The sequence below is a fragment of the Nelumbo lutea genome, chromosome 8, assembly GCF_056320005.1.
Source record: "Nelumbo lutea isolate HS-2025 chromosome 8, American lotus-T2T, whole genome shotgun sequence".
In the NCBI taxonomy this organism is placed as follows: domain Eukaryota; kingdom Viridiplantae; phylum Streptophyta; class Magnoliopsida; order Proteales; family Nelumbonaceae; genus Nelumbo; species Nelumbo lutea.
Window position 1 is genome coordinate 16,350,265 of NC_142691.1, and position 12,850 is coordinate 16,363,114.

Here is a 12,850-nt window from a genome sequence, read left to right on the forward strand (position 1 = left end):
CCTGATTATATTTTACACAAAGACCCATAGACCAATTAATCAAAACCCCCTTATCTGAACTTTAATAAAAAGAAACTACTTTATTGCTACTTTTATGATACCGGTTGATTGGTTATAAATTTTTTTTGTATCATACTCAAACCCTAATAAATATATCTTATACTTTATAAGAAATAATATATATAGTAAAAATGGTTGAGAGGGGATTCAAATCATTTCCCTTGTGTCTCATGATAATTGACTTCATTAGGGGTGTCCATAAAAAACCAAATAACTGAACTGAACTGAGGAAAATCCTATTAACTGTATTGATCAATTTGGTATTTTTGAAAAACCGAAGGACTAGTTCAATTTTTAATTAACCTAGGAAGAAAAACTGGCAATTAACCGAACCGACCAGTATATATATTTATATGTATTTTTATATATGTCACATATTATCTACATATTATAATAAATATATATGCATTATATATATATATATATATATATATATATATATATATATTTATATTTATAGTTATCTATTTATAAATATACTCTATATAGAATATATTTTTATAATATATTATATATCATTTATTATTTATAATATAATATTATACATATATTTTTATGTAGTATATATTATAAATATAAAAAAAAAACAGAAAAACCGAAAAACATTGGTAAAAAAATGGAATTGATTAACAGGTTAACCGATGGTACCGGTTCGATTTCATTTAAGAAATAGAAAAATCGATAAGACTTGTTCAGTTTAAAAAATAAAATAAAAATGCCTATAATTCAAATATAAAAGTGCCTATGGTTCAATTAACCGAACCATGGAAACCCCTAAGCTTCACCAGTAGCCTATTACACCAGTTTTGCTTAAAAGGGACATCACATTTCACTTATGTGATAGATGGATTTGGACGAATTTTGGAACAGGAAGGGTAATTTTTCCAGGTACTCTACCTGTTGCTATATCTAATTTGAATGCATGGTTGAAGTGGGGCCTTATTAATTATAGGTTAAACATGTAACCCCTAATACAGCCATCAAATGGAGCTAGCTAATCCAGATTCAATGAACCGAAATACTTGTAAGCTTGCAAAGCTTCTTACCCAAAAGCTGATGTCTCATGGGAAGACAGTTCTGTCGTTTGAAGTGAAGAGAAAAACAAACAAATAATTTTGGGAAGATGAATACTAGTTAGTTAATACCTTTTCTTAAAGTAGGTTTTGTATCATCCAGCCAAAATGATATGGAAAACATATACTTTCCCTCACTCAAGGGCAAACACTTAATCCAAACCAGTACGAAGCAGCAAAATAGTAATAACAAAAATAAAACTTCTCTTTTTATAAACCTTTTACTGAAACTCTCTCGTAAGCTGCATCGTTTCGTCCTTTCACTGGGGAATAACTATTAAAACTCTGTTAAGAGTAAATCGAAGAACTCATCAAAGGACTCGATCGAGGCCCGAAAAATACTCTGATTATTCGCAGTGGCTGAAGCTCCTCCGCAATCCGCATGCAACCGAAGATTTCGAGGTGCAACGCAAGTCGGCAAGTGCAGAGGTAAGCAAAGCAAGTGGTGACGAACTTCCTCGCCAAACGTGGCAGGTGGCCCTCGCTAGTCGCTACGGATCTGTTCTTTTGTGAAGGAGAGCGGCAGGTCTTGTCGGGTTTAGAGAGATGAATTCATTTTTTTTACGAATTAAGCAGGAGGGTCGAGCTGGTGAACTACCTCGTGAGTCGTGGCTGTGACTCTGTGAGTTAGTTAAATTCCCATTCTAGCCAAAGCAAGGAAACGAAGGCTTTGCTGAGTTGCTCTAGAAATTTTCCGCTTTCGTTTTGGTGGCTTCTGTTAATGGACACAAAAACAATATGCCTCCTGTTTCATTTATGATCATGGAGAGTGGAATTTTGGACTGATTAGATAAAGTGGTTAGTGTTCTGAGTGAGAGAGAAAGAGAGAGAATTTCCATTCAAAGTGATTTTCCCCTTGGTTTTATTCGATCAGGCCTGCTGCTGACTGCACCAGGCAACCTTCAGAAACTGGAAATCTAGCGAGAAGTTTAATTATCTGATGATCTGCCATTGTTGCAACCTTCGCAGTGCAATTAGAGAGAGCCCTGGTTGTGCAAATAATTAAGCTTGAAAGATGTGATCCGCTTACCTATAGAACCCGTGAAAGGAGCTGGCCTTCACTTTCAGACATACCCAAGTCGTCTGAAAGCTTCATCCATCCTTTGTCAGCCAAGGCTTTCAGATGCCATAGTCTCGCACCCTGGCTCTTTTGAGTTATTAAGTGGTATTTGGCTTGTTTTTGGTTTATTAAAAATTCAGAAGATTGTGCCGTTTGATAAATCTTTTTTGAAAGATCTTCTAAAAGATCTGAAAGCTAAAGGACGTAATCGGTTTTTACATAAACATCTTACCAGTTTATAGGCCATTTGGTTGGAAGCTCGTCTTTTCACGTTAAAACAAAACTAAAAAAGTATACCAAAGACTTATTTAGAGTTTCTCGAAAATAATCCGAAATGAGTTTTCTGTCTTTTTAGAGTAAAATCTTTCGACAATTACATCTTTTCCCAAAGAACATAGACTGTCAAACTTTTAAACAGCCGATATCCTGCACGATAAAGATACATCAAACGGGGAGTAAACAAATGATCATTTTTCGTTTAATATTACGTAAACCAAAAGATACAAACACAAACATCCTGAAAAAAAAAAGTCAAAAATAAAAAAAATAAATAAATGAAGTTCTTGATCTTTTTCACACTGAAAATAGCTTTTCAACTGTTTTTAACAGCCTAATAGACTATAATGCGAACTAAACATTGATCTTTAAAAACAAAACCCCAAAAGTATTCAATGCATCTTTCCATCTACTGGGCTATTGAAAGACTAGAAATAATTGTTAAACAACCCCTTGATCACTTGAATTGGACCATGGTCCGATGATTCAACCTTATTAGATGGAGAAATGAAAACGGTCTTGGGACGAGACAAGAAATGATAAGGTGATGCATGTACCAAACCCTGTTTGGTGTAAGTAATTTTTCAGAAGGTAAGAAATTAGTCTCTCGTGATCAAAATATCGAATGCCACTTCTTCTCACTGGTCCCCTCAGTCTCCCACAAATTTTAAGCACATGAGACATTTTGTTGGGCCCAGCCCATTTGTACGTTGTCGTGGACGTCCTCTAGACTCTTGTGGCTACCGTTCTGGGCTGGGGCCTAGAGGGGGTGATTGGCAATCATATTTAGAATTTAGTTTGCATTTTACTTGTTCCGAAGAGTCATAACTATATGCGTATCGACCCACCACCATTATTGTGTTAGATTTGATCTCAGATTGAGTTCATTTCCAGACCCACCACTATTGAGCCTAATGCCCTAGTTAAGGTGGCATCCGAGGTCAAGCTTTAACTGTTTAATTGTGCCTCAGCCCGTATTAAAATTTGATGCACTTTCAATTGAGTTTGGGCTCGAGTTAGTCAATTAATCCATAATAGATATATGTATATATGTATGCATGTATATTTATATGTGGTTTAAAAATTATAAATAAGTATTTATGGATATACATAATCAAACTGTGCATAAGACGAGATCATATCAGCCCCCCAAAACGTCTCACAGCACGTCCCCACTGTGTATTGAGAATATCTCCCGATGATAATACCAAAAATGATGATGTCATCATCAGGAGATGTTCCCAATACACGTTATGGGGGGCTGATTTGAACTTGCACAAGACAGGTTCAGGCTGGTTAAAGACTAGGCCTGGATCCAACCCAAAAAATAAAAAACCCTGACTTTTGGGCCTAAGTCTAATCCAAGACCAACTTGTATAAAATTGCAGATGGAATCGATTCAGGCATGGGTTGAGCCCGCCCAAGTTGCACCCCTACCAATGTTGTCCCAAGTCCACCCAGTTTTGGCCTTTCATTGCCGAAAGCGAACTGGATTTATTTTTATTATTTTTTTTTTGTGAAAAAGAACAAACTTAAATCATAGATTTCAAAATATGCACATCAAGTCCTTAAGAGGGTAATTGAAAGACCAATTCCAAACCCCTCATACATGCCTTAATAACTACTTTATGAACTAGTATATATTAAACAGCTGTCTTACGTAGATCTGAAGCACAACTAGAGTTTACAGTTGCACCTTAACAGTTTACCATGTGTGGGCAATAATCGTTACCAAACAAGCTCTAAGCTCCGTTATTTCAAGTGAGTGAGAAAACTATTGATTCAATCATATCGCGAGAAATCGGAAGGAGTGTTCTGAAAACGGAGCCCGGTTCTCCCACTCAATAGCGATAAACAACGCATACATGCTTGCAAGTTCCATCACCAGTTCACCACCCTTGTTTTATGTTAGTTCGCGACTCGGATTTCGGGGGAGGTATTCATTGCTGGTTGTCGTATGTGATGGCAAAGCATGGTAGAGCAAAGCGAGGCCCAGATATCGTCAACAATCGATTGGCTCACAACTCACATCGCAGTGTGCCTGTATATAATAATATAATATACCAAGAAGTACAATCACAACAACCTGATTTTTCTTTCTTGATTTGATTGATTTAACCCAGAGTACAAAAGAATCTAGGGTTTCAGTTGTACTACGAGTCTATACAGGAGGTAACAGGGACACGTGGGGATCGAGAGGGAAAAGAGCAGGGGCATTTTGGTCTATTGGCTGTCCAGAAAATCTAGGGCAGTTGTCAGTGGTGGAGCATAGATAGCCACGGAAGCATACTACTTGAGACCTTCAGAGGAGTGTACGAGTACGAATCCTCTACGGGAACCGGCGGATAGAAATGGGTCCGGCCGGCCGACCGGACCCACTTTCTCCTTCCGTGGGCCCTCCCAGACTGCACGGGTAGTAGCCTGCTACAGTGCTATGTCATCGTTATGGCCCTTTATATTCTGGTGGACCTGGATTTGGAACTCGGCGCCCAAAGTGAGCCAAAGCCTAAGGACAGGATGGGATGGGCCAGCTAAACTAAAGGACGCACAATTTGTTCATCTCCCTCGTAGGATCAAGGGTTGAGAGATGATCGTGTAGGGTTTTACGGATTGTAGGTTTATTCACCCCAGACACAGAGCTATTAGCCTATCACAGGTGTGGAGTATTTCATTGGGCAAAATTTGTGTCTGAGGCCCAAAGCCACGGATTAAGCTTGAAAATGTGCTTGGCGTTGGGCCAGGGCATGACAACTTTGTTACGGTCGTTTGGCACTACTGATAACTTCGACAGTCAAAAGACGTATTGAATTGTATTAAGATTCGAGCAGCCTGAAGCTCGTCTGGTTAAAATGTGTTTTTTTTAATGTCTTTTTATATAAAAATTAATAAAAAAATGTAAAAGTTTCATTTGAAGCTTATTCAAAATTGCTCAGCTTTTCGCATATTTTTGGCATATCAATTTTTTTGACAATTAAATCTTTCATGAACCAAACGAGAATAGACTGAATTGTGGCCAAACAGGGCCAAGTATTAGGGTTGGACTTAGTTCAGCCCTTGAATAGTTTGACATGGAATTGAGTTTGGCGCAACCCAACCGATCAATGTGTGAAAAACAAGTCCGTAGTCATGAACATTTATAAACACAGATATGCGATATGCATGCTATGTGTGCTTGTGTGTGTATGGAAGCATTGTTTATAGCCACATATCAGGAACATCTCAATTATTATTTATGGGGAGATGCTTCAGATGCATAGCTGTAGTGTCTTGTGAGTATACCTGCTCACGGGCTGGGCCAGGTCTTGCCTTTACATTAATAGAAAATGTTCAGACCCGAGTCTAGGGGTGGCAACGAGCCGAGATTTTCACTACCTGCTCGAAGTTCGGTTTGGCTTGGTTTCAGTGAGTTCGAGCCTATTAGAGTTTGGCTCGTGAGACTTGCGAACCGGCTAGAATATATATATATATATAATAAAATTATAGAAAATAATATATATATATAATAAAAATATTATAATTATTAATTTTTTAATTTAAAATAAAAAGTTTTTTATATATAATTTTTATTTTTATAAAATATTTTTTCTCAAAATCGAGCTTGAACCAAGCCGAGCTCAAGGTTCTAGCTCGAATCGAGCTCGAGCCTGGTACTATTCAGCTCGACTTGGCTCGAATCCACCCCTATCCAAACCCGAGCCCGGCCTGACCATTGGGCCTAAGTCTTGAGCCTAAGCCCAGCCCAACTATAAAGCTCGAAGCCTGGGCCCGAGCCCAACTAGAAATTTGGAAAAAAAAATTCTTTTTAATTCAATTAAAAGTTGTTTTATTTATACTAAAAGACCTCAAAACCTAAAAGGAAATAATGAAAAGTCCTATTGTTACTTGAAAAAAAGAGAAGAAAAATATATTATATATATACTTTTTTATTATATAAAATATATTTTTATTAATATAAAAATCTTGTCTAAGCCCGACTTAGATCGGACCGAGCTGGCCCATCAGACTACCCAGCCCATGAGTAGACTACCCAGCCCATGAGTAGGTCTGCTTGTGAGTATGGTCTTTATGGGTGACAAATCCGATCTCGAATGAAAGGTAGAAATGCAAAACATGGTGGCTTGTTTTGTGCTTTATTTGGTTTTGATTTTTCCATTTGTTTGAATTTGGAGCACAAAAGCACAATTTGGTGTTTTTCAACGAGGGTTAACAACAAAATCCATAGCTCTAGTACTAGAAATAGAAGGATGTTTTGAACATTAGGTTGTGTTCAGCTGCAACCCACAAGAAGCTAAAGCCACACATCTCAAATTGTATGCTGTCATTGATGGGTTTGTATGTAACAATTCTCCATATGAATGACAAAGGAAATTCTGAATGTGCAGCTGTAGCGTCTGATGGGTAAAAATGCGGAAACATCTCCATATGAATGACAAGGAAATTTCCTTAATGTGATAATACCAGAACAAAAAATTAAAGAAATTTTTTTGGGATCTGTATCATTGAACAAACTGCTAAATAATCATCATTTGAAAAAAAAAAAACCATTTGCAACTTTGCATTCTCGGTTGTCAATGGTGGTTAAGTGACCATCCGCCCATATCATGCAATACAAATGCGAAAACGCTTCATTAAAGAGAAGGCTGCATGCTCATGATATAATCTGGTCATGCCTATTATAAACAGGCCATGGATGGATATAAACACGGTCATTGAACTCTTGATGCGCAATAAAGTATGATGTTCTTTTCTTTTCTTTTTCTGTTAGTCTTTTTGAATTCAATACATTTACAAACAATGGTTCAATTATGATATCAGAAAGATATAATATCTGGAAAACTTTGTGACTAATCAACTGGCATCATAAACATGATATCAGAAAGGCTGTGTTTGGTTGCAGTGCAATTTTATTTGCATTAATATAAATGCATGAAAGTGCAAATGAAAAAAAAATTGTAAATTCTCTTTTAATTTTATTTTGGGTTTTACTTTATTCTGCTTCGTGTCTTAATTTGCTTCATTTGTACTACAATCAAACAAAATAAGCTAAAATTTAAAACAAAAATAAGTCAAAATTTACACTCAAATTATTTGCACTATCATAATTTTGCATCAATACGAATTTATTTAAATTGCAACCAAACACAACCTAAACAATAATTGGAATTGTTGACACCGAATTTTAGTTAAGTAATTGGATCCATGTGAGTGACAGGGATGGGAATTTGGTGGGCTGGATGTGACTTGAGCCCATCCAATTAATCCATCAACCCATTTAGCACCTACACTAAATTCTGACCCAATCCAACCCATCACTCTGAAGTCTGAAGTCTGAAATGTAATGCAAAATCACAATGAAATCATTACCATCCCTACTGGAATCCAAACATATGTCAATGGTGATTACATGGAATGGTTAACTCAAGAAACTAAGAATCCGAATACAAGAGATTAAATTAAGCTACCAATTTGCTCAAACAAAACATTCACAATGAAGAATCAACAGTCATGGAGATGTACGAAGAAATGACACAGAAATCAAATGACGATAGGGATCGATGACACAGGATGGAGACATGCTGTAGTGAAACAGAGAGCCAATGTTGTAGCTAGACACACTTGAAGCCAGGGGGAACCGACTTCTCACAGGAGCTAACCAACAAGCTAAGAGCGACAGACCACTCCACGTTTAAACCCAGTACATTTTCCTTGATGACAGCGCAGAGGCACGCAGCCGCTTCAGAGTCCACCAGGCCGTCGAGCAATGTGCAACACTTGCTTGAAGTTGAAGGTGGGCTGCCGATTACTTGGTGAAATAGGCCTCCGAGCAGGTCAGTGCAGGCGCCAAGCTTTAGGGTATCCCTTGGGCAGAAGGGGTTTGCAGGGAGGTCCTTAGGGGGTGGGAGAGGATTAGGATTGGTCTTAGGCTTGCATGGGACACCGGCACAAGAATGTGTAAGTGTTGAAGAGAATAGGAAACTGGAGAGCAGAGCTATAGCAGAAGCAAAGACCTTAGTCTTATCCATGGATTCCTTTGCTCCAGAGATTCGTGCTCCATGTGGGGAAGAGAAGATGTGCTCTTTATAAAGCATTTGTGAGGTGGGTATTCGGTTGGGTTGAGGGGAAGAGACACAGGAAAATAATATGCGTTGCAGACTTGCAGTAGCAATTTTGTTTGTTCTAGGAAAGGAAAGATGCCTGTTGCTTTCTGCACTGGTAATTTTCTGAATCGAATGACGTTCAGATGTTGGTTCGGTAGGACCATTTTTGTAAAGAAATTGGAGCCGGTTTGCTGCCCGGTTCAGCCAGCCTATCCACCTGCGTACGTTGATGATCAGTCGTTGCCCATATAGATTTTAGGGGGTATACTTTTTTTTGGATTTTGAGAAGGGGAAAAATTAGTTAATGGAATTTTAGTTCTCATTCACTAAATATTTTATGTTCTTTTTTCAGTTTTATGTGGGGGAACAATGAAAGTTTATTTTTCTGGATATCACTTAAATGATACCCATATCTTAGATGGATAAATAATTTTTCCACATAAGGGGAAAATTGCCAATACTTGAATGGGACAAAAATGTCCCTTTTAATAATGAATTTCTATGATTAAAATTATCATTATCTTATTTAATTAAAAAATAAAAAAATATGAATAAATACACTTACTCAAATAAATATTTCCTAAAAAAAACTTTTCAAAATAATTACATTTAACTGAATAAATATATTACCAAAAATTGAGCGGAGCCTTAATTAATTTTCTGGCGGGGATTTAAAACTCTGCATGGGAACCAATCAGTCATCCCAATTTACCCTGGGCCAACCATATTTCTGGTTCGACGTTGGCTTAGTTCTGGTTGTGGTACTGAAAAACCCAGCTCGGAATGAGCATAGCATGCACGCCTATTGCGTGGTACCAACTCGTTCAGTTGTCACTCTCCAACGATAGAAAATTAGAAATGCGTTCGACCCATAGGACACGTAGACAGGCTTCACGTTCTACTAAAATCCAAGAATCAAATAACCCAGACTATTAGGTTAATAGTCCCCCCTTTGAGATTACTTATTTTTAAGCATTTATTGTAATTACTGTTCATTTTAGGCAGGGACCACACATTATTTAAGTTTGATAAATAAGTCTAAATAACTGCTGTTTCTTGAAATAAGTCCATTTTGAATAAGTTAAAAATTTTGGCTTTTTTAAAGCACTTCTTGAAAAAGTTCCTGTTGCATCTTTGGCCCGTCTTGCTAGTTAATAACTTTCAAAATACCTGTAGTATCCTATTTAAAAGAAATCCTTTTTCATCAAACACTCAAAAGTGTTTATTAGGATAAATACTTTTTTTAAGAAAGATAAGCACTTATTAATAATCACTTATCTTATAAAAACCTATTAATCCAATAAATACTCACAAATGGGGCATATGTTGCCAAGCAAAAAATTAACACTTTTGGTGGGTATTTTGAGATTCCTTTTTCTCCAGAGTGGGAGCTTGTTCATTTGGTCTGATTAAAGCCTGTTGATTAATCAAATACTAAGGCTGTGTTTGGTTATAATGTAACTGGTGCAAAGTCATAGTACGTAGTGCAAATGATTTCAATGCAAATTATGATTTATTTTATTTTAAAATTTATCTTATTTTGTTTGGTTGTAATACAAACGAAATCAAACAGAACAAAGTAAAACCCAAAAAAAATTAAATCAAAATTTACATTATTTCATTTACACTCCCAAACATTTATACTAGTATAAATAAAATTACAATGCAATCAAACACAGCCTAGATGAACCAAATATTTATGATCAGGTCCAATATAATGGTCCCGGTCCTTATTTATTGGGCCAAGCGCCCTGATAAGAAGGTTACTGTGTTGTCCATTGACGCCCACGTCAGCATGATTTTGTCTTACCCTGGTGAGATCAGAATTCAGACCGGCTAACCATAGTCCACTGAGGACAAATGCCAGGTTGCCAGCCCAGCACGGCCGGCCGTACACGTCTATAACATGAAATTTTCATGTTGAATGTTGGGATAAGTTATCATATTCAAATCAGCCCCTCACAACATCGCACATTACATCTTCACCATGTATTGAGAACATCTTTCAATGATGATATCATCATTTCTAGTATTATTATCAGGAGATGTTCCCAATACAGAAAAGAAAGATTCTGTGGGATGTTGTGGGAGGACAGTTTTGTAGGGGGCCCATTTGATCTCATATTATAGAAAAAGTACAATAGATTAAATTACATTTTGTCTCATCTTACAACAAAATCTTTGTTTTCTTTGTCATCAAAGATGTTAATGGGTCGGATTAAGTGATAAACCCACCATGATCCAATCCATTGGGTTAGGGTCGATCAGCCTTTATCCAGATTTCAGGTCGCATTTGGATTGAGATTGAACCGCATTAAAATATATAATTGTGTTCTGATATAACATATATTTTTAATTTAGTTTCAAATTTTTATATTAAAAATTAAGATTTGAGGACCAAAAAGGTGTTTTTTTGGCAAAATAGTGGGACAAAGCATCTTTTGCCCTTGGAAACATGTAAATTTGAAAAATTATCCGATCATCCCAATCAAACATCCAAATACAAAATAATGACCACTAAAATTTTACATTTAAGCTCCGCCCACTTTTCGGTAATTTATTTACCCATGTAAATGCAGTTATCTGGGTAAGTATTTATTGGGAAATACTTACCCAGGTAAGTGTATTTACCTATGTTCTTTTATTTTTCAAGTAAAAAGGAAATGACCATTTTAGCCCTAAAAATTCATTACTAAATAGGGCATTTTTATCCCATTTAAGTGTTGGAATCTTTCCCTCCAAATGAGAAAATTATTTACTCACCTAGGAGATAGGGGTAAGTAATACCCACGAAAATAAACTTTCTTTGATCCCCACGTTAATCCTAAAGAAGAACATGGAATTCTTGGTCAATGGGAACCAAAACCCCATTGACCAACTTTCCCCCTCTCAAAATCCAATAAAAGAACACACTCTTATATTTAAAAAATTTCAGAAAACTAGCCGATTTTTTTAAACCATGACAGGTTCTCGAGTTTTTGGATTGAACAAGTTGAATGGACAGTTTTGACTGAACAAGTTTACAATCACATGATTGTGATATGAGATATTCCCAATGCACGGAGGGGATGTGTGGTTGGGCACGCTATGTGGGCAGTCAATCCCATCTCCGTCCAAACACAGCCATGTAAAACCTTTGCCTGTTGGGATCCAATAGGTAGGGATGCAAGTCGGGCCAGGTTAGGTCGGGATGAGGTCAACCCTAATCCTAACCCAACCCTGGGTTAGATTGGGCTTGGGTTGACTTTGGGTTAGTCTCAGGTTGGCCTAACTTCTCTATTTCCTTTTGTGCCAAGTGTACTTTTTCCCCTTAATGGTTCATGTTGATTCAGTATTTGCATTATTATGTGTAAAAGAACATGATTATCATGCATTAGAAAAAAAAAATTCCTTTAAACTAAAAATTTTTAACATATAATATAAATTCACACATACATAGATACATAAATATGGCTTGAAAAATACATAAATATATAAATAATATACATTTATTGATGCGTAATGCATAGTGCATATGCATACATACAATACATATATACACAAGTAATTGTCTGCATAAATACATATTTATATAATATTTATTACAAAGTTAAGTTGGATTGGATTGGTGAATGCCTTAACTCTAACCTAACCCAAAATTAAGTTCTGAACTTCAACCCAACCCAACCCTATTTTTTTTGGCTAGGCTCGGGTTGGGGTTCTGGCTAACCAGCCAAGTTACAATCCTACCAATAGCATAGGCTGCTGGGAATATTTTTGAACATGACAAGTTACCATGTGGGGTGAAAGAGTAATTAACCTCCACATTATTTTGACCAAAAAGACAAACAGGAGATTTAATGGGTTGACATGTTATTAGAGATGTAATTAAATGATTCAGATAGGATTCACCAAAATCTGAATTCGATCCAATTATTGAAAACTTGAATGAGAATTCAATCTAAAACTTGATAGGATTTGAATTTAAATTGTAACAGTCTTGGATCGAATTCAGATTTAATCTTATTATGCTTTTTTTAAATAAAAAAATTAATTATTTTTCAACTTTTATGTATAATAAATTAATGGAAATATAACACACTAAATTTATTATATAAATATATATACATATATAATATAATATATAAAAATATATTTTTTAATTTTAAATATAATTATATAAAATTTATATACTAAAATTAATAAATATTATAATATAATCAAATTTGAATTTTAATCAGATTGGATGGAGTCAAATCCAAATCTAATCCGATTATAAAAACACATCATTCGAATCCAAGATA

At 36.0% G+C, this 12,850-nt stretch overlaps 1 long non-coding RNA gene and 1 pseudogene across 1 annotated transcript; both read right to left on the reverse strand.

Annotated features, from left to right (window-relative positions):
• Nucleotides 1-1,173: 1,173 nt before the first annotated feature.
• On the reverse strand, nt 1,174-2,307 carry LOC148843005 (uncharacterized). The gene is made up of 2 exons (XR_016103741.1): nt 2,164-2,307; nt 1,174-1,848 (listed from the first exon to the last, which is right to left on the reverse strand). It is a non-coding gene; the product is annotated as an uncharacterized LOC148843005 (long non-coding RNA).
• A 5,768-nt stretch (nt 2,308-8,075) lies between these two features.
• On the reverse strand, nt 8,076-8,558 carry LOC148843006 (putative lipid-binding protein At4g00165 pseudogene; annotated as a pseudogene).
• Nucleotides 8,559-12,850: the final 4,292 nt, after the last annotated feature.